This window comes from Rattus norvegicus, chromosome 8 (genome assembly GCF_021556685.1).
Source record: "Rattus norvegicus strain SHRSP/BbbUtx chromosome 8, alternate assembly SHRSP_T2T, whole genome shotgun sequence".
Taxonomy (NCBI): Eukaryota; Metazoa; Chordata; class Mammalia; order Rodentia; family Muridae; genus Rattus; species Rattus norvegicus.
The window spans coordinates 72,123,830-72,142,620 of NC_141541.1; positions in this window are offsets into that span (position 1 = coordinate 72,123,830).

An 18,791-nucleotide genomic window follows, 5' to 3' on the forward strand; every position below is an offset into this window, starting at 1 on the left:
ATCCTGCCATTCACAGATTAGGAAGAGCAAGAGAAGATTCAGGGAAAGCACGGTGAAGCAGCCAGGAGAGCCAAGGGCAGTGGGTGGTTAAATGGGCCGCCACTCTCTGGTGGCGTTTGCACAAAGCAGAGAATCATCCACAGTTCAGGGATTCCCTAGTGGTTGTCTCCACTACGAAGCTGTGTGGCCGAGGCCAGTTCACTGCACCTTTCTGGTTATCTGTTCTCACCTCTGGAAAGCAGGGTGGTGCCTTCCCCACTCAGAAATGACAGGAAAGGGTTGATGTTGCAGACATCTACATGGTTCTGCCTGCAGGAGTCTCTTTAGTAACAAAACAGAAAGGGTAAATGAGCTGACCTCTCAACTGGTGGCTGAGTGAGGCCTGGGGAGGAGAACGTGCCCAGGGAATGGGCTAGAACACAAGGGAAGCATCCAGGTATCAAAGCTGAGGGTTTGGCCAGCACCAAAGCCTTTTTGTGCCAGCTGTTTGCTGGGGAGCCTAGTCAAGTTTCTTTCTTCCTCTGAACTTCGATTTCTTCCTCCTTGAAGAAAGGGAACCACATCTGATTCTTGCAACTCTGTGTGATGAGATAAAAAGCTGGTGTGTCCCAGCCCAGCTGTATCTCTCAGCTCCTCCCTCTCCAGTGGCTCTGGGCCGACTCTGAGATGAGGGCAGGTAGGGAGAAGGTCACCGGAATAGGCTGGCTCCCTATTTAGGGCCCACAGCAGGGACACTGATCACAAAAAGTCTCAGTGAGGCAAAGTCAGGCACTTCTTAGGAGAGGGGCCATTGAACAGCAGAGACTTAAGCTGCCCTTAGCAGGGGCTCTGGTCTAAGTCTGGGTCTTGACCCTCTGTGAACCCCTGCATATTTCCTCACATTCTCCAGGAAGCCTAAGTTCCCAGGAATGGCCCTTCAATGCCATCTACAGAAGGGGCAGAGAACAAAGCAGGCGTGACTTTTAGAACTGTTGTAGTTCTGGGAGCCATAGTCGCTTTCAAGGGGAATTCCTCAAGGAGTCCACAGACTACACTTGAGGACCCTAGGGCAGTAGGAGACAGGAAATCCTGGCATGGGAACACTTGTCCAAGGGGATGAAAGACCAAGAGACTTTAAAGGGGATCTTGGAAGACTGGGGCCTTCTGGTGCAGGGCCCCTCCTCTTAGGAGTGATAGAAGAGCTTTGGGTGAATTCCTGGTGGCTCCAGCTTTGAGGAATCCTCAGGCCTTATCTCCTACTGATATGTACTGACATGTTTATGGATGAAATAACATGCCTGACATTTGCTTCAAAAACACCCAGTTGCCAGAAGAGGCAGAAAGTTTGCATAAGGAACGAAATTGGCCATGACTGATGGACAGTGGCTAAGTAGGTGACCGAAACGAGGCGCCCCTCACACTGAGCTTTCTGCTTTCTGTAAGAAAATGTTCTCTCAGAGCTGGAACTCAGAGTGCTGGCCTAACACTGCATGAGGGCCTGGGTTCCATCTATCCCCAATACCACATTTTAAAAAACCTGGGCATGGTGTGGGCTCTGTGACTCAGCAGGGTAAAGGTCTTACTCTGAAAACCTTATGTATCCTGAGTTCCACCCCTGTTCTCACAGTGGAAGGAGAGATCTGGCTCGTGCAAGCTTTCCTCTGCCTTCCACACAAACACTTGGACATAAGTGAGTGTGTAGGAGCACCCAAGCACACGCGTGTGCGTACAAACACACACACACACTAAATTAGTTTTTTAAAAACAATCATAGGGCCTGGAGAAATGGCTCATTAGTTAAGAGTGCTGGCTGAACTTTGCACTTTAGGACCTAGCACCTACATTGCAGCTCACAAACACCTGTAACCCCAGCTCTGGGGAATCTCATGCCCTTCTTCTGATCTCTGTGGACACTGCATGCACATATCAGTATGCAGGCCGAATACCCACACACATAAAATAAAAATAAATCTTTAAAAACAAGACAAAAAACCCCCAAAAACCGTCATGGAAGTGCTTGCCTGTAAGAGTGGCACTCAGGGCTGGAGAGATGGCTCAGAGGTTAAGAGCACCGACTGCTCTTCCAGAGGTCATGAGTTCAATTCCCAGCAACCACATGGTGGCTCACAACCATCTGTAAAGAGATCTGGTGCCCTCTTCTGGTGTATCTGAAGACAGCTACAGTGTACTTATATATAATAAATGAATAAATCTTTAAAAAAAAAAAAGTTTAAAAAAAAAAAAAGAGTGGCACTCAAACTATGGAGGTAAAATCACTCTCGGTGGCTCACACCTCCAATCCCAGCACTCGGGAGGCAGAGGCAGGTACATATCTGAGTTTGAGGTCAGCCTGGTCTGAATAATGGGTCCCAGGACAGCCAGGGCTGCATAAAGAATCTTTGTGTTAAAAAACAAACAAACAAAACAATATGCGGCTGGAGAGATGGCTCAGTGGTTAAGAGCACTGACTGCTCTTCTAAAGGTCCTGAGTTCAAATCGCAGCAACCACATGGTGGCTCACAACCATCTGTAATGAGATCCGATGCCCTCTTCTGGTGTGTCTGAAGACAGCAACAGTGTACTCATATACAAATAAATACTCATAAAACAAATAAATCTTTTTTAAAAATAAAATAAAAGCTGTAGATGTGGGTGGATCAAAAGTTCAAAGCCAGCTTCAGCTATACAGAAACTTGGAAGCAAGTTTGAAACTCTGCCTCAGAAAGAGTTCATATGTCTACTCACAGCCCTGTGACCCAGGACTAGGCAACCAGCCAGTGGCCTCCAAAGTGTTACGGTACCAGCAGCCACTCAAGCCCTTCTGGTGGCCGTCTGATCTCCACATGGCCACCAGAGGGAGCCCTGGACAGCGATAGGCCTTCCTGGCTCAACCTTGCTCTGCACCAGTTCTCCACAGGACCAACCCATAGACTAACTTCATCAGGCCAACCTGCTCAGCTGCCACAGCCCGGCCCACAACACTTTAAACACTGCAGAGCTGAGGGCTGTAGTTACTTTATATAATTTGTGTCTATTGTTTATCTGGAACTCAGAGATTGCCGAACAATCTCTATACATCGGGAAGACCTCTAAGAAACCCTTTACTCTTACCGAAGGAGACAAGCCATCTCAATGGCCCAGGGCCCAGTATACAGAGGTGCCTCTTCCTAGGAGAGATATAGCCTCTGACTGAGTTATACCATTGCCTGCCAGCAAGGACTTTAAGCTTACTTCAGATGACAGATGTCGATTTGTGGTATGTAACTTGCCCAGCTCTCCATGGCAGTACCGCAGGAGGCCAGACAAGCAGGAACTTCCTGAATGAGCAGCCAGCCTTCTTCTTCTTCCTCTTGCTTCTCCCCAGCTGTGTGGGGGACTGGCAGAGTCTGGCCATGTCCAGGCCTCAGCTGGCAGCCTGCTTTGGGTCTTTTTGGACTTGGGCCCTATCTGCTATGTGTCCCATGGTAGTGGGGAGAGGGACCCTGTGCCAGGCGCCGGCTGCCCCATGGCCTGAGGGTGTCCACTGCAATTATTACAAGTAATCAGTTGACCAGCCCGGCCCCAGCCCTCCTCCCACGCCAACACTTGGCCCTTGTTCCTGGACAGGCCCCTCTGTGTCCCGTCCTTTGTGGCTGACATTTCATTAGGATCAGACAACACTGGGGTAACCCCGAGCCCCAAGCCCTTTTGAGGGAAAGGGGGCTGGTTCTGGCCACGCAGATACTTGGCGTGGGGAGTCCAGGCAGACTGGCTGTCGCCAGCCAGGCAGCTACCCCCTCCCACCCCCAAATATCCAGTGTGGGCCACAGGCTGCTGTGGAGCCACGGGGCGCCAGCTGACTCGGACGCTTTTGTTCTGGGCTGGAGTGGTCTAAGCATGGTGGCTCTTTCACTGAGGGGACACAGATAACAGGCGGCAGAGCCTGATAAGGTGTCTGCCAGTGGTTTCCTCCCAGACAGGTCCCACTGCTCCCACAGGCCCGAGAGGACTTGGCTCATGCCTGTCACCACAGAAAAGCTCCCCCTCCCCAGGGTCTGAGCCTCCCCACATAGGCCAAAATAAAGGCCAGGGGAGGTTTTGTATGGAGAGGTCAGCAGAGTATCCAGAGGCTCCAGGCCCAGAACAGGCTCGACTGCCTCAGTTTCCTTTCGGTGAAGAGAATGTCAGGGAAGGCATCTCCCTGGGAATTCTGTAATACACTTAAAATGAACCGGGCCTCCTGGGCTGGGTTTTGGGGGGGAGGAAAGGGGTCCCTGAACTTTTCTAGATCCCCTCAAATTCATCAGCGTCACCTAGGATAAACACAGCCTCCTCTATGTCAGGCTCTGTGATAAGGCTTAGGAAAAGATAAGCCATGCCTCAGGACTGCATGGGGCTGCTGAAGGGAATCAGCAGAAAGATCTATCATCACTCACCAACCTAACCCAGACCAGGGCCCCAGCCCCAGGCTCATAGAATGGAGGAGGCTTGGGGTGAATAACAGTACAAAAAGACCACAGCCCTGAGAGCCAAGGTGGCCAGGGGTCTCTAGTCTGATGGGGGAGGTCCACCTGGTTTCTTGGGAAGTATTTACTCATCACTGCTACCTGACAAAGGCAACATGGGACAGGAAGGGCTTGTTTTAGCTCACAGTTTGGAGAAGCAGTCCACCATGGTGGGAAAGGCATGGCAACTGGGCATGGAGACTGTGCCATGAGAAGAGCTGGCATGGAACTGGCAAGGTCAAACACCAGAAATCTCTAAACTTGAGACCAGCAGCGGTAGAAGAAGCCTCAGAAGGTGCACATAACCTAGAGACTCCCAAGCAGGTGGTCACAGCACCTGAAATTCTTCCCCGTGCAAATGAGGCATTTCAGTAGCCAATGACCTTTCCCTCCCTGGATATTCTCACCCCAAAACTATATAAGCCTTGGTTCACCCTGAATAAAGTGTATGTGTCCAGAACAAGCTAAGATCACTTCAGAGAGCTGCTTCATGAAAGATCATCCGAGAAGGCCCTCACCTAAGAGTCATGATGCTAAGATTCTCGAAGAAGGTTCCCCATTCCCCTTCACTAGTTCCCAACCTGACCAGGATCCTGCAGAACCCACCAGTTCCTCCAACTCGACCAGACATCCTGAGAGGGGAGGTGGAACCCAGAACTACAGCTGATCACTACGCATCTGCAGTCAGGAAGCAGAGAGATGAACTCAGCCTGAATTCTCCCCCCACCCCTGCCCACTCAGGTTATATCCCTAGACCATGGAATGATGTCATGCTCATTTAGAGCAGGTCTCCCCAGCGTAGTAAACCCAGTCTAAGAACTCCCTCACAGGTGCACCCAGAAAATCTCCTGAGAATTGAACTTCGTTCTGTCCCTCGCACCATCCCACCCTTTCTAGAGCAGTTCTTACAGTGCAACTCATAGCCGCCACCATACACCTAAGCACCACAGGCCAGGACTGCAGTGACAGAGCCAGCTTCTGCCCCAGACACATACAGCTCAGTGAAAGGCAGAGAGAGCCGTGGAGCCGCAGGAGCAGGGGAGGGAGGTCAGTCTTGGGCTAGGCCACTCTCATGTAGTGAGAATTCTAGAATTTTGGTTTCTTTAAAAAGCAGAGTCACCCCTAACTCTGAGATCTTTACTGCACACCAGGCCTGGGGACCTGAATGCCAGTGGGCGGTGATATAGGATCTTGAGTGCTCTAACTTGCTCAGCACGAAACAAAACAACAGAAGAAAACAAAACCAAAGAAACCCAGAGCCCAACAGCACAGTATCATACAACCCAGAGCTACTGAGTTGCCAGCAACCACAGCAGTGACAGCAGCTTGGTCAGTGGACAGGGCAAGGGACAGCTTCCTGTAGGACAGTGTCGTCCTTCTGGAGTGGTGCCAGGAAGCAGGAATGTTCACAAGCACCCATCCTGAGGGAGCTGCAGCCTCCCTCCCTCTTGCCCGCCCACTCAGGCGTTCTGGGTTTCCCTCTTGTTCAGCCTTTGTATGAACTCCACTGTGTATACAGCAGGCATGCAAACATGTACATGCATATACATAAAGCCATGCATGGTGCCAAATCAAGATAAAACACTTCTAGTGTGCCAGAAGCGTCTCTAGAGCCTCCTTCCAAGCAGTCCCCTGAGGATATCCAGAGACTCAACTGCTCACCATAAACTGCATCGTCCATTCTGGAAAACACTGATGGAGCCTTGCTACCTGTTCTGTGCCTCTGGCTCCTTCCCTCAGCAAAATGTCAGACTGGCTCATACTGCTGAGTCTTCTGCTAGTTTCTTCTATTAATTTATTTGCTTGTTTGTTGTATGTTTATTTTCTAAAAAGATTTTATTTATTTATGTATGTGAGTCACTGTCTTCAGTCACATCAGAAGAAGGCATCAGATTCCACTCCATGACAGATGGTTGTGAGCCACCATGTAGATGCTGGCAATTGAACTCAGGACCTCTGGAAGAGCAGTCAGTGCTCTTAACCACTGAGCCATCTCTCCAGCCCTTATTTTATTTTATTTTTTTGAGACAGAGTTTCTCTACTTAGCCCTGGCTGTCCTGGAACTGGACCAGCCTGGCCTCAAACTCACAAAGATCCACCTGCCTTCGCCTCTTGCGTGCTGGGATTAAAGGTGTGTGCCACCGCACCCGACTTGCTGGTTTCTTTTTCAATGTTGACTCTAGATAATATTTTGTTGCAGGACATAACCTCTGATGTGGTCTTTCTGTTTTCTTCCTTCTCCTTTTTTATTTCCCCCTCCTGCTGCTGCTCCTCCTCCTCCGTTACTCCCCCCTCACCTCTTATTTGCCTATTTTTTGAGAGAGGTTCTCTTCTAGCCTAGGCTAACTTCAAACTAGGTAGCCCAGGATGACCTTGTACTTCTGACCCAGCTAACTCCACTTCCCGAGTGCTGGGATCACGAGCGTGTGCCAGCACTGCTGATTTATTCAGTGCTGGAGACTGAACCTGGAACCTTATGCATGCTCGGCAAACTGAGCTGTTTCTTCAGCAACTTGATTTTGTGTTTTCAGGGTCTCGCTTTGTATCCCTGACTGGCCTGGGACAACTCATTAATAATCCACTCTGACCTCAAACTCGGACAATTCTTCTGCATCAGCTCCCTTGGTGGTGGGATTGTAGACATAAACACAGCACACTAAGCTCTGTATATGTGCATGAGTGTATGCATGTGTATGTATGTGTGTATATGTGTGAGTGTATGTGAGAATGTATATGTTATGAGAGAGAGAGTGTGTGTGTGTATATGTGTGAGTGTATGTGAGAATGTATATGTTATGAGAGAGAGAGAGTGTGTGTGTGTGTGTGTGTGTGTGTGTGTGTGTGTGTGTGTGTGTTTAAACAGAGTGTCTCCCATGTAGTTCTGACTATCCTGGCACTTCCTATGTGGCACAGCCTCAAACCCACAGTAATATACCTGCCTTAGCCTCCTGGGAGCTGGGATTACAGATGTGTACCATACTATTCGTTCCTTTGTGGATAGGCACCAGGGTGGGTCCCACTGGGGACCATTGTGAACACTGTCGGCATCCCTGCCTGAGCCTCTTGCCATGCGCCTCTCAGTCTTATGGGTAGGCACCTGCACCCTGAGTGCTAGCAGGCATTTTCACAGCAGGTCCATTTCAAGGGACAGAGAGGAGGGTTTAGAGAGTAGATTAGTCCTCATCTCACAGGGTACCTGAGTGCACGAATGCTGTCCTGGACCCAGAGATTCCTGCTTCTAGCATCTTTGAGATGGTCAGCTTTCTTTTTCACCTTTCTAAGTCCATCTTGTTAAACAGGTGGGAGAAGCCCAAGATGGCGGGGTGTGGGAGTAACTTTAGCAGTTACCCCCAGCTGGAGTAAGTGGAGCTATCATCTGGCTCCTTTGCTCTAGCCACGGAGTCTCCCCTGTACCCCCGCCCTTGCACTAAGGCATGCTCCTGCCTCCAAGTCCAGACCCCTGCAGATCCTTCTTTCTGTACTTGTCTGCTCTGACATCAGCATTTCTACCCAATTGGTTGTGGTGATTACCTGACCCAGCCTAACAGAAAGCTTACCCCCCAACATGCATGGTCCCTTTCTGTCCCCTGGCTTTTTGTCCCACCCTGCCCAGCTTTGTTATATATATTCACTTATTCGCTTATTTCCTGTTCCCACTCTGTGATATGAACTTTGAGGCTGGGCAGGAACCCTCTTTGCTGCTCCACCCCCACAGGGTGACATCTGGCAGCTGGCACATGCTTCAGAAATAACTTCTGAACGCAAGAACGAATGAATGAAGACACCGGGCGCACTGAGGGCATACACTAAGGAGGTAGAGGTAGAAGGATCAGGAGTTCCAGGTCATCCTCAGCTACAGAGCAAGTAGGGTTAGTTGTCGGGGTAGAAAGCAACCCTGTGGAACTGGGTGACAAATATTACCAGTCAGAACAGTCTCTGAAGGCTTCCCAAAAGGAATAACACTGGTGTATGGCCCTGAGGTAAAGTAAGGCAGTCTCCAGGTGGTCTCTAAGTACTGTCACAACTCAGCTATCACAGCCAGCTCTCAGGAGACCCAAACCAACACCTGGCCCCCATGAACTGACCCCTTCTTGATGGGGTCTTCAGGGTTCCTGGGTGCTTCTCACCCAGAAGCCTTGGGCCTTGGGTCTCCCAAATGATTTTCACTTGAAGGAAAATGGACTAAATAAATAAATAAATAAATAAATAAATAAATAAATAAATAAATAAATATACCTGTGGTCCTGAGGTTCCCAACATTCCCACATGGATCACTGTTGTTCTAGGAAGCCTTTGCTGACTCAAATAAATAGTCTAGGCCTTAGTTTCTCCCATTTATGAAATGGGTGGAATTAAGCCACGTAAAACACAGAGAAACAGTCCCAGATCCATCTCACAGCACAGCTGGTCTTCAGATTCCCCAGAGGTCAGAGGAGTGAGCTTATCCCACCACTAAAGGATTGAAACCACCCCCTTGGTTGTAAAGTCAAGTCACAGACTCCGTGTCTCTCCTCTTCAGTGATTTCTGCCTGCTGGATTGGCTAGTTTGGTATTTTGAGATAGTGTCATGATCTGTAGCCCAGGTCGTCCTTGAACTTATGAGCCTCTTGCTTCCACTTCCTGGGTGCTGGTTTTACAGGTTTACAGCCTTCCATAGCCAGTCTCCTGGAATTCCTTTCAAGAAAAAGGTCAATTTCCTGCAGGGTGTAGGGAGAGTTTGTCGAGGGAGGAGGGTCAGGGTATGAAGTATTAGCTTGGCCAGTGTGACAAGTTCCAGCCAGCACAGATTTACTGGAGATCCCCTCTGAACTACACTAAATGCTGGCTGAGACACAGACGCCTGGTTGAAAAGGAAGGGAGCTGAGGGTACAGCTGTGGCACACTCCTCTTACAGACTTGGCTCTCCACACCAGAGGGTGACCAGCGAGCGGCTGGCCCCAGCTGGGCCTGTCTCCCAGAAATTGTCCAAGTTGCTCGGATTTCCAGCAACGATCTCCCTGTCACCACAGAGTAAGGAACAGTGACTCCACCCTTTGCTTCTAGACAGAGAGGCACACAAACTGGGGTCCTTTTGGGAAGCCCACAGTGCATTCTTTTTTATTTCTTTCTTTTAATTTAAAAATTTTAAATTATGTTTGTTTGCTTTGCTGTTATCATTGTTGTTTTTTGTTTGTGGGTTGTTTGTTTTTTGTTTGCTTGTTTTTTTGTTTTTTGTTTGTTGTTTTTTTGTTTTGTTTTGTTTTTGTTTTTTGAGACAGTGTTTCTCCGTGTAGCTCTGGCTGTCCTGGAACTGGCTCTGTTGACCGGGCTGACCTTGAAATCACAGAGATCCACCTGCCGGTGCGTCTTGGCGTCCTAAGTGCTGGGAGGGAAAGTGTGCGTGACCACTGGTCAGCCATTCCACATCATGCATGCCTGCGTTCCAGCCTACAGCAAGCGGTACTTCCTCACTGAGCTCAGGGATCGCCTTACCCAAGCATCACCGTTCTGCCCAACAGTCAGATGTGAGACTTATTTCACAGAGGCAAGTGATTTGTGCAAGGTCACAAGGCTAATGAATCTCAGAGCCAGAATCTGAAGCCAGGACGCTGGCTGGAGGGACAGCTAAGCATTGTGTTCAGTTTGCCAACCTAAAATAAAATAAATAATAAGCAAATGACGACTGCTTTGCATGATGTGCTCTGAAGCTGAGGGTGACCTTGGTCCCTCTCTCTACCTCCTAAGTGCTGGGATCACCAACATGCCACCACAGCCTGGTTTATGCAGTGTTGGGGATAGAACCCGGGAGCTTTGTGCAGGTCAGGCAAGCACTCTATCAACTGAGCTACATCCCCACCCGCTTCTTCTGGCTTGCCACCATTCTAACCTCAAAGCTGGACTCAGGGCCTGGCCTGGGTTCCTGCTGGGTCCCCTGGTCATTTTGGCAAAAAGCATGAACAATCGCCCGTTGACCTTGACCAGTCAGAAAGCTGAGCATCAGCTCCCTGCGAGGCTCACAGGTCCTCGGGGTCGGGGGCGGCCTGGCTCTCAGCCCAGTGGGGACCGCGGGCTGCCCTGACCCCCACCGTGGGCCCCCAGACTCGGGGCGCCGCAGGCCCCGCGGGCCAGGGGAACCGGCAATTTCCAGGGCCGCTCTGTACTTATCCTGATGAAGGGTTCCGCGGCCCTAATGGCCGGGCGGGCTTGGGTTCAGGGCGGGCACAGCCGGCCCAGCCGGTCCCGTGCTTTTCTCGCAGGCGGCCGCCTGGCCTGTGTCATCCACCAGGAATTTCTGTTTTCCCCTCCGCGGGGTTGGAAGAAAAAACAATAATTAGGTCACTGGGCAGGCGGCAGAGAGGGTGTGGGACAGGCCAGTGGCGCCCTGTTGGGCAGGGAAAGGGTTTGGGAAGCCCCAGGGTGCTGCCTCACCCCCTCCAGCATAGCAGGATGCCGTCCCCACCCCACACTCTGGAAGCATCCACGTTCCCCATCGCATTGACCTGGTACCTTCTGCACCAATCTCTGACCCTGGAATGAAGGAAAAAGAGAGTGGGGTGGGGTGGAAAGGAGACAGAGACCCAGAGACAGAGACTGATAGACTGACTGAGACTCCTTAGGTAGATAGGTCGAGGAGTCTCCTGGGGGGGGGGGTGGATTTGGTCCAGGGGCATTTGAATAATAAGAGAAATGTCCCACCGAAAGGCTAGTGGGAAGCAGGTGGGGTGTTCTTATGGAAAAAACACAGTTGATGGAGGGTGGGGGAGAAAACGCAGGCGTGCTGCAGGCATGGGTGGCCACCAGAGAGATACACAGCAGGTTTGAGTGTGGCTGCACTGGCTGAAGACAGATGAAGACAGAATTTTGGTGCGATGAGTACCTTAAATACAAGCCAGATACTTTTAACTGGTGCTCAACTAAGGAGAGGCACACTAGAGGACGTCGATGCGGACTGGTAGGGAAATTGGTCTCAGCAGTGTGACTGTAGGTAACCCAAGGACTGTGCCAGAGGGAGCCTGGATTTAGCCGAGTCCTCTGCTGTGTGCGTCATCTGGGCTCAGAACAGCCCCTTAGATGGGATGTCAGAGTGATTCCATCGCCACATTGTTGCAAGGGCGCAGCTGAGCCTGGAGGTGGACAGGCTGGAACATGAGGGGTCGTACAGCTTACAGCAAGGAGTTCAGCTCCGGCTGAAGGGATGGACATAAGGAGCGGTGATTTAGAGCAGGGTGGAGGGACAGGATCAGATTTCTGAAAGCTCATTAACAGGATAATAGCTGCCATTTCCTTAGCACCTATTAAGAGCTGGTGCTGGCCAGGTGTTACAACCTGTACTGGAGGTGACAGCACTCTCTTGCGGGGCCTCAACACAGAAAGGGGAAGAAGGCGGACCGGGAAGCTCACCTGCCAATCTCAGAACCAGATCTCTGATATCCTGGGCCCTGCCTTGGCTGGAGGCTCTGGGGAACTTATCTGCTGGGGAAGACTCAAAATATCCCAGCCAGCTCCTGTTTGCTGTTATCTCCTGGATGTATCTCCCAGATGAAGAGTCTCAGGCCGGGATGGTGCTCTTACTTGGTGAGCTCCTTGGAATTTAGGCAGCTTTTGCCATCTTGGGGTACTCAATGGGCTCCCCTCCGTGTTTATGTTCTGGGGAGAGGAATAGTGATGGAGAGAACAAGAGTTCTCTCCACTAGATTATATCACCTCTGCTCATGATCACTGGTACAATTTAATCATATGGTCACAATTTGGTGCAAAGGACATTGGGCAATGTAGTTTTTAGCTCATGTGCCCACCAAAGCCAAAACATAGAGGGCTGAGGTAGCTCCGGCTACTACCGTGCCTGAGGTCCTGAGTTCCTATCCTGGGAGGGAAAGAACAGGACATTTGACACCACAGAAGAGGACTTGATAAGCCAGGTTTCAGTTCCCAGCATGTACTTGGTGGCTCATAACCATCAGGAACTTAAGTTCCAGGAGATCTGTGGTAGTGTGAATAAGACTGGCCTCCATGGGCTCATATATTTGAATGTTTATCCATCAAGAATGGTAACTACTTAAGAAAAATTAGAAGGATTGGGAGGCGTGGCCTTGTTGGAGAAGATGTGGCATGTTGGAGGAGGTGTGGCCTGTTAGAGGAGGTGTGGCCTGTTAGAGGAGGTGTGGCCTGTTAGAGGAGGTGTGGCCTGTCAGAGGAGGTGTTGCCTTGGAGGAAATAGGCACTGGAGGAGGGCTTTCAACGTTTTAAAAGCCTTTATCAAGCCAATCAATCTCTCCCTCCCCCTTCTCTCTTATTGTCCCTCCCTCCCCCTCTTCTTGCCGGAGACCAGGTTTCAGTTCCTATTAGGCACGTGGTAGCTCACAACCATTTGTAAACCCGGTTCCAGAAGATTTGTGGTGACTTGAACAAGAATGTCCCCCATAGGTTTATACACTTGAATGTGTGCACTAGTGAGTGTGTGCAGACGTGTTAGACCCTAAGAGAGAACCTGTCGTCTCCATCCCCATTCCTCTGCCCAGAACATGAACATGGAGGGGAATCCATTGAGTACCCCAAGATGGCAAAAGCCTCCTAGGTGCCCTGATGACCTCACCAAGTACTTGTATGCCATCCCAGTGTGAGAAAATCTACATCTAGGAGCTACATTCAGAAGAGAAAAATCAAACAAGAGCTGGCAGGGGGCTGAGACACTTTGAGCATGACTTCCATCACCCCACCCCCAAACAACTAATTTCCCAGAGCTCCTAGACGAGGCAGGCAGGGCCCAGGATATCAGAGATCTCTCTGACCTTGGTGGAAGGCGAGATCCCCACCCAGCCTGCAAGCAGACGGTTGTTCTCAGCTACACTCCGGAGCCATGCCTGTGGCTCTCTGCTGTGGTGAGAACGGACTAAACCTCTGAAAAGCAAGCTCCTGGCTAAAGGCTTCCTTTTATAAGAAAGGGACACCTTGGTCATGGTGTCTCTTCACAGCACTAGAACAGCAACTAAGAAAAAAAAAAAATCCAATCTCTTCTTCGGGTTTCTGCCCACTGCACAGATATGGTGCATATATCCACACGCACATATAACATAAAATAAGCAAAGTAATTAGTTAATACATATTTGGGGGACTAGAGAGATAGCGCAGTGGTTAAGAGCATTTGCTGCTCTTACAGCGGACCCAAGTTTGTTTCCCAGAATCTGCATCAGGAAGCTCACAATTGCCTGTAACTCTAGCTCCAAGAGATCTGACACCCTCTTTCGAAAATCATCTATCTGCAACCAAGAGTCTCCAACCAGGAGTCTCAGTACAGTCCTAAGGACAAGGGACCTTGGATTAAGGCAAGGAAATAAGAATTATTATCTCTGCTCCCTTCCGAGACATTTTAGATTTCATAGTCCAGACTCAAACCTTTGTGCCCCCAAAGAGCAGGCTTTAGCAGGTCAAGCATCTTCTGACACTGCTTTCCCAAGTCTTAGAGATGGCCAGACGGTAGCCTTTGTGATCACGTGTGTCTGCCTTTCATGGATCCCCTGTCCCTGGCAGACTAGGTGAAGGAGAGGCTGGCTCTGAAGACTCTGAGCTCTCAGCTTGACTCTGAGCCTTGGGTTTCACGCAGGGCTTTGGAGTTTGCCCGTCGATCTTGTCCTGGAGCTTCAGTTTTCTCCCGAGAAGACGCAGCTATGAGACCTGCCTGACTTTAGAGCTAAAAGCAAAGTAGGCAGGTCTCAGGCAGGTGTCTCCAGTTTTAGCAGGGACTCTGGTCAAAGAGCACAGAGTGGGGGATTCTTCTATTTCGACTTCCTTTATCTTGTCTCTCATGGGCTGACCTCACATAGACAGATTAGAAAGGATGACAGAAAGGGGGCCAAGGCACAGGGAAGGCACTTGGCTGACATGTGCTGTATTAGTAATCAGTTATTACCTAACACATTGCCCCAGAGGTCCACACACAACAGCCAATATTTATCATGGCAGTTTTGTGTTTCAAGGATCTGGCAATTGCCTGGCAGGATTCTCTGCCCCAAACTGAGGCTGTCATCAGGCTGTGGCCAAGCCTGCAGTCTGAGACAACTGTCTTCGGAACGGGGTCTTTCCCAGTTTGCCCTCACAGCCTGGAGCTTCTCTCTGGCTTTATTGACCTAAAGGATCTTGGCTGCAGACCTCCTCTTCCCCAGACCCTTACCACTCGATCTTCATTGTGCAACTTACAACGCTGGTTTCATTTAGAGCGAGCAAGAGAGAACCTCACATGAAAGACAAGAAGCACCCCGTACTTCTGCTGTGTTCTGGTTGTCAGAAGTAGGCAGTCACCAGGTTCTGCCTATCTCAAATGAAGGAGAACTACACCAGGCACTAGGACCAGAAGTGGGGTTATTGGGATCCATCTGAGATGTTCCTTAACACAACACCCTAGTAGCACTCCTACATGGGGGGGGGGGGCGGCAAATGGATCAGTTGCCATATGTTGGTGAACAGAGGACCATGGAGAGCTTCGAAAGCAAAATCCAAATCCTGTCCACCCGATCTTTATCTTTACCATCACTGTGTCTATTTGATGGCCAGGGAATTTGCAGCCAGCAGGGGCTGCGTTCCAGAGCTGGCACTTAACATTCCAGAGGCATTCAGCTAATTAGAACTTTGCCTGTCCCAGGCCTGGACCACCCAGCTCCCCCAGAGTTCCCATGGTTTGGCCCCAGGGACCCCAACCCCCACCCTATCGCCTCTTTCCCATTTGACAGCTTTGGACCACAATGACAGGCTCCTGGGTGGGCAATCAGGGCCACACGGTCGTGAGTCAGCGATAAGGTTGTAACCAAATCGTGGGGTTATTTCACCCATCGTTTATTGCCAGAACCTAGGGACTGGCCCTCCTGGGGTGAGGGGTACTCCAGCAGACCTCAAATAAGTGAATCTCCACGTCCTCACGTGGGGAAACTCTCTCAGATCCTAAAGCCTGTGACAGAGTCACTTTCCCTTAGGGAGGCATTTTCTCAACCCAGGCTCCTCTTCCCAGAAGATTAGAGTGTGTCAAGTTGGCCGAACAAACAAACAAAGCCTAACCATCGTATCTGCTCAGAAGTGCCTGCCTCTCCCACAGGTGACAGTGGGCGGGAGGGAGACCAGAAGCATAGGAGAGTTGAGGATGAGGTGTGTCTACTTAGTGAAAGGCCACATAGCAGCATTTCTACGGTGGCTGGTCTGGGCCAGCTGAGGTCCCATGAGAGGAGTAGAGGCCTCCAAAGCACCAAAGAGAGCAGCCACCACCGGGTTTCAGATCCTGCCTGTGCATGGAGTTATCTCTCTCCCTGGACCACTGTTCCTACTGCCTTTCCTCAGTGTGGTCAGTTGTTCAGGCTCTGCTCCCAATCTCTGTCTGAATGTACAAACTCAGAGGTTTAAGCTTACAGGACTCATGGTCGCTCACAATTAAAAACATGTATTTCTACAGGATGGGGCTTTGCCATAGCTTGCAAGTGCAGTGTGTATGTCTAGGTGTGCCACTGAGGGGAGATAGGTGCTGGGGCTCCCTGACCATGAGGAGACCATGGAGTGGACAATGGAGACACACTGGAAAGTCTACAAGCCTGATACTGTGGCATCCCCTGTTAGCCCTGGGCCTCGAAGACCAGATTTCTATGTCAGTCACAAATAAGCCTCCATACAGTTAAACTATTGTAATTTTTGTGTTTAATATTTTTTATTTTGTCCCTGTTGCTTTTTCTCAGAGCCAGATGAAACCAGGAAGTGTTTTGTCAGACTACAAAAATGGAGCATCCCTGGGTGATAATTTTCAGTGTTCCAGCTTCCCAGCTCCCCACTAGCAATAAGCCTGACCATCATTCTACTCTCGTTCTCTCTCTCTCTCTCTCTCTCTCTCTCTCTCTCTCTCTCTCTCTCTCTCTCCCTCTAGAACAGGTGATGAAACTGAGGCACAGAGAGGCAGGGAGCAAGGGAACCACCTAACTCCTGAACACACCCAATCTCATCTAACCCGGATGTTGAAGACCACACGACACTGCTCATCTTCCTCTGGAAAACAAGGAACAGCACTTGTTAGCTTACCTGAGACCACAAGGAAGCAGGCTCAGGCCCAGTAGAGGTCAGAGGAGCCGGGGATTCACATGACCTAAATGAGCTGAGGCATCTGCAGCAGTCACCCATCCCCCATACCCATCTCTCCAGTGCTGGGATTACAAGCACGTGCCACCATATTTGGACTGTATGCAATTGTGTACAGGCTTACATACGTGTGGTCGTAGTCATGCCCCTCCGGTGGCTCCTGTGTGAAGGTCAGGAGTCAGGTCTCTCCTTCCACTGCGGGTTCTGAGAATAGAATTTGAGTTCTCAGTCTTGCATGGCAAACCCTTTTACAGGCCCACAGCTGGCTTCTAAAAATCTGAGTTCTAGGCGTTAAAGTTCATGTGTTCCTACTTGTGAGGCAAGTATTTCCCTGACTGAGCCATCTCCCAGACCGTGATTCATTTTCAGAGCAGAAGTTTTTAACTGTAACTATGTGCAACCAATGCCTCCTTCATGGGTCACACTTCTGCAGATTCTGAAAACTCACTTGCTAACACAAGGTCACTAGATTGTCTCATATGTTCACCTAGAAATTTCACTGTTTGGTTTTACGTTTGAATGTGTTTCGATTTTTTATAAAAGATGTGGCATTACCATTGCTGACACACACCTTTAATCCCTGCTGAAAAGGCAGAGACAGGCTGATCTCTATGAGTTCGAAGCCAGCCTGGTCTACAGAGCCAGTTCCACAACACTCAGGGCTATACAGAGACAACAAAAACAAACAAAAAGGGGGTTGGGGATTTAGCTCAGTGGTAGAGCACTTGCCTAGGAAGCGCAAGGCCCTGGGTTCGGTCCCCAGCTCCGGAAAAAAAGAACCAAAAAAAAAAAAAACAAAAAAAAAAACAAAAACAAAAACAAAAAAACAAAAAGATGTAACATTTGTTGGTCTACACATTTTTGTGAACATATCTGTCCAGTTCTCCTGGTACCATCTATGGAAACTGTTACCTTTTCTTTTCTCCCCTGGGAATTTCAGAGAGGGTCACGTGAGTCTATTTCTAGGCCTCTTCTTTCTCTTTCTACTCTGTGGCCTATTCTGTCACCAGCCACACATGGCCACTTCACAGTATGCTCCAAGGTTGATAACATCAAACCCCTTTGTTCTTTGCTTTTAGAATTTTATTGGCTTCTCTTTCCATAGCCACAAAGTAATTCACTGGGTTTAACTGGGGTTGTATTGAACACTCAGAACAAACCCAAAAGAAGTGACATCATAGATTAGGGACGCAGTTCAGTGCATAAAGACCTGGCTCTGATCCACATGAATGGGGTGTGGTGGTGCACACCTCTAATTCCAGCACTCAGGAGGTGGAGGGAGGAGGATCTTAAATTCAAGGTCATTCTCGGCTATGTAGGGAGTTTGAGACCAGCCTGGGAGGCATGAGACCCCATGTGAAAAAATAAAGTCTTAGCAAGGCAGAAGGTTCCTATTTGTGAACTTGGAGAAACCTAGAACAGCTTGTGTGTGTGTGTGTGTGTGTGTGTGTGTGTGTGTGTGTGTGTGTGTGTGTGTGCGCACGCGCGCATGAGCATACATGTATGTATGTGTGTTTGTGTATATGTGTTTATGTGTTTTTGAGTGTGTGTTTATGTGCACACATGCTTATGAAACTCAAGTGCCCTTGTCTTAATCAAAACTTGATACTTTTTTCAGATGAAACATCAGACTTATAGCTAAGAATATCCAGAAGCCATAGCTATCATTGTCATTGCTACAGCAGCTGCACACCAAAAGGAAGCAGACATTCAGAGTCACCGGCACGCCTGGGAGCTGGGGCTAGCCCTAAGCCTCCATTCATCAGCATGCTTGGGACCTGGGGCTAGCCCAGCCTTCACTCCTGCAGCCCCTCAGCCCTCTTCTTACCTTCTCCTGCTCTCACACCTTTTCTTCCTTTTCTGGCATGGCCACAGTCCCCACCCCCAGCCTAGGTTTCTGAGCCCCTGATGGCATCCTCAGTGTTAATGGTACCATCTCTGCTGGTGTGGAGGATGAAATGATCAGCCTGCTTTTCTGGAATGTGCTTGGTTTGTTGCATGGCATGGATGTGCTCTGTGATACTCTGTGACACTGCCACTGTCGTCCCCTGCAGGTCCCCTTCAGCTAAGCACAGTTTGCCTCTGGGATGAATCCAGTGTTGAGATAGAGCCAGTCACCCACTGCCCTGTCTCTGTGAGCTTCCGGCTGGCGTTAGATTCTTCGTGTACAGGCCTGGCAAGCTGCCTTGATCTCCTGCCAGTCCTCCTGTGTCAGCTGCAGCTCCTCCTTCTCCTTAGGGACTC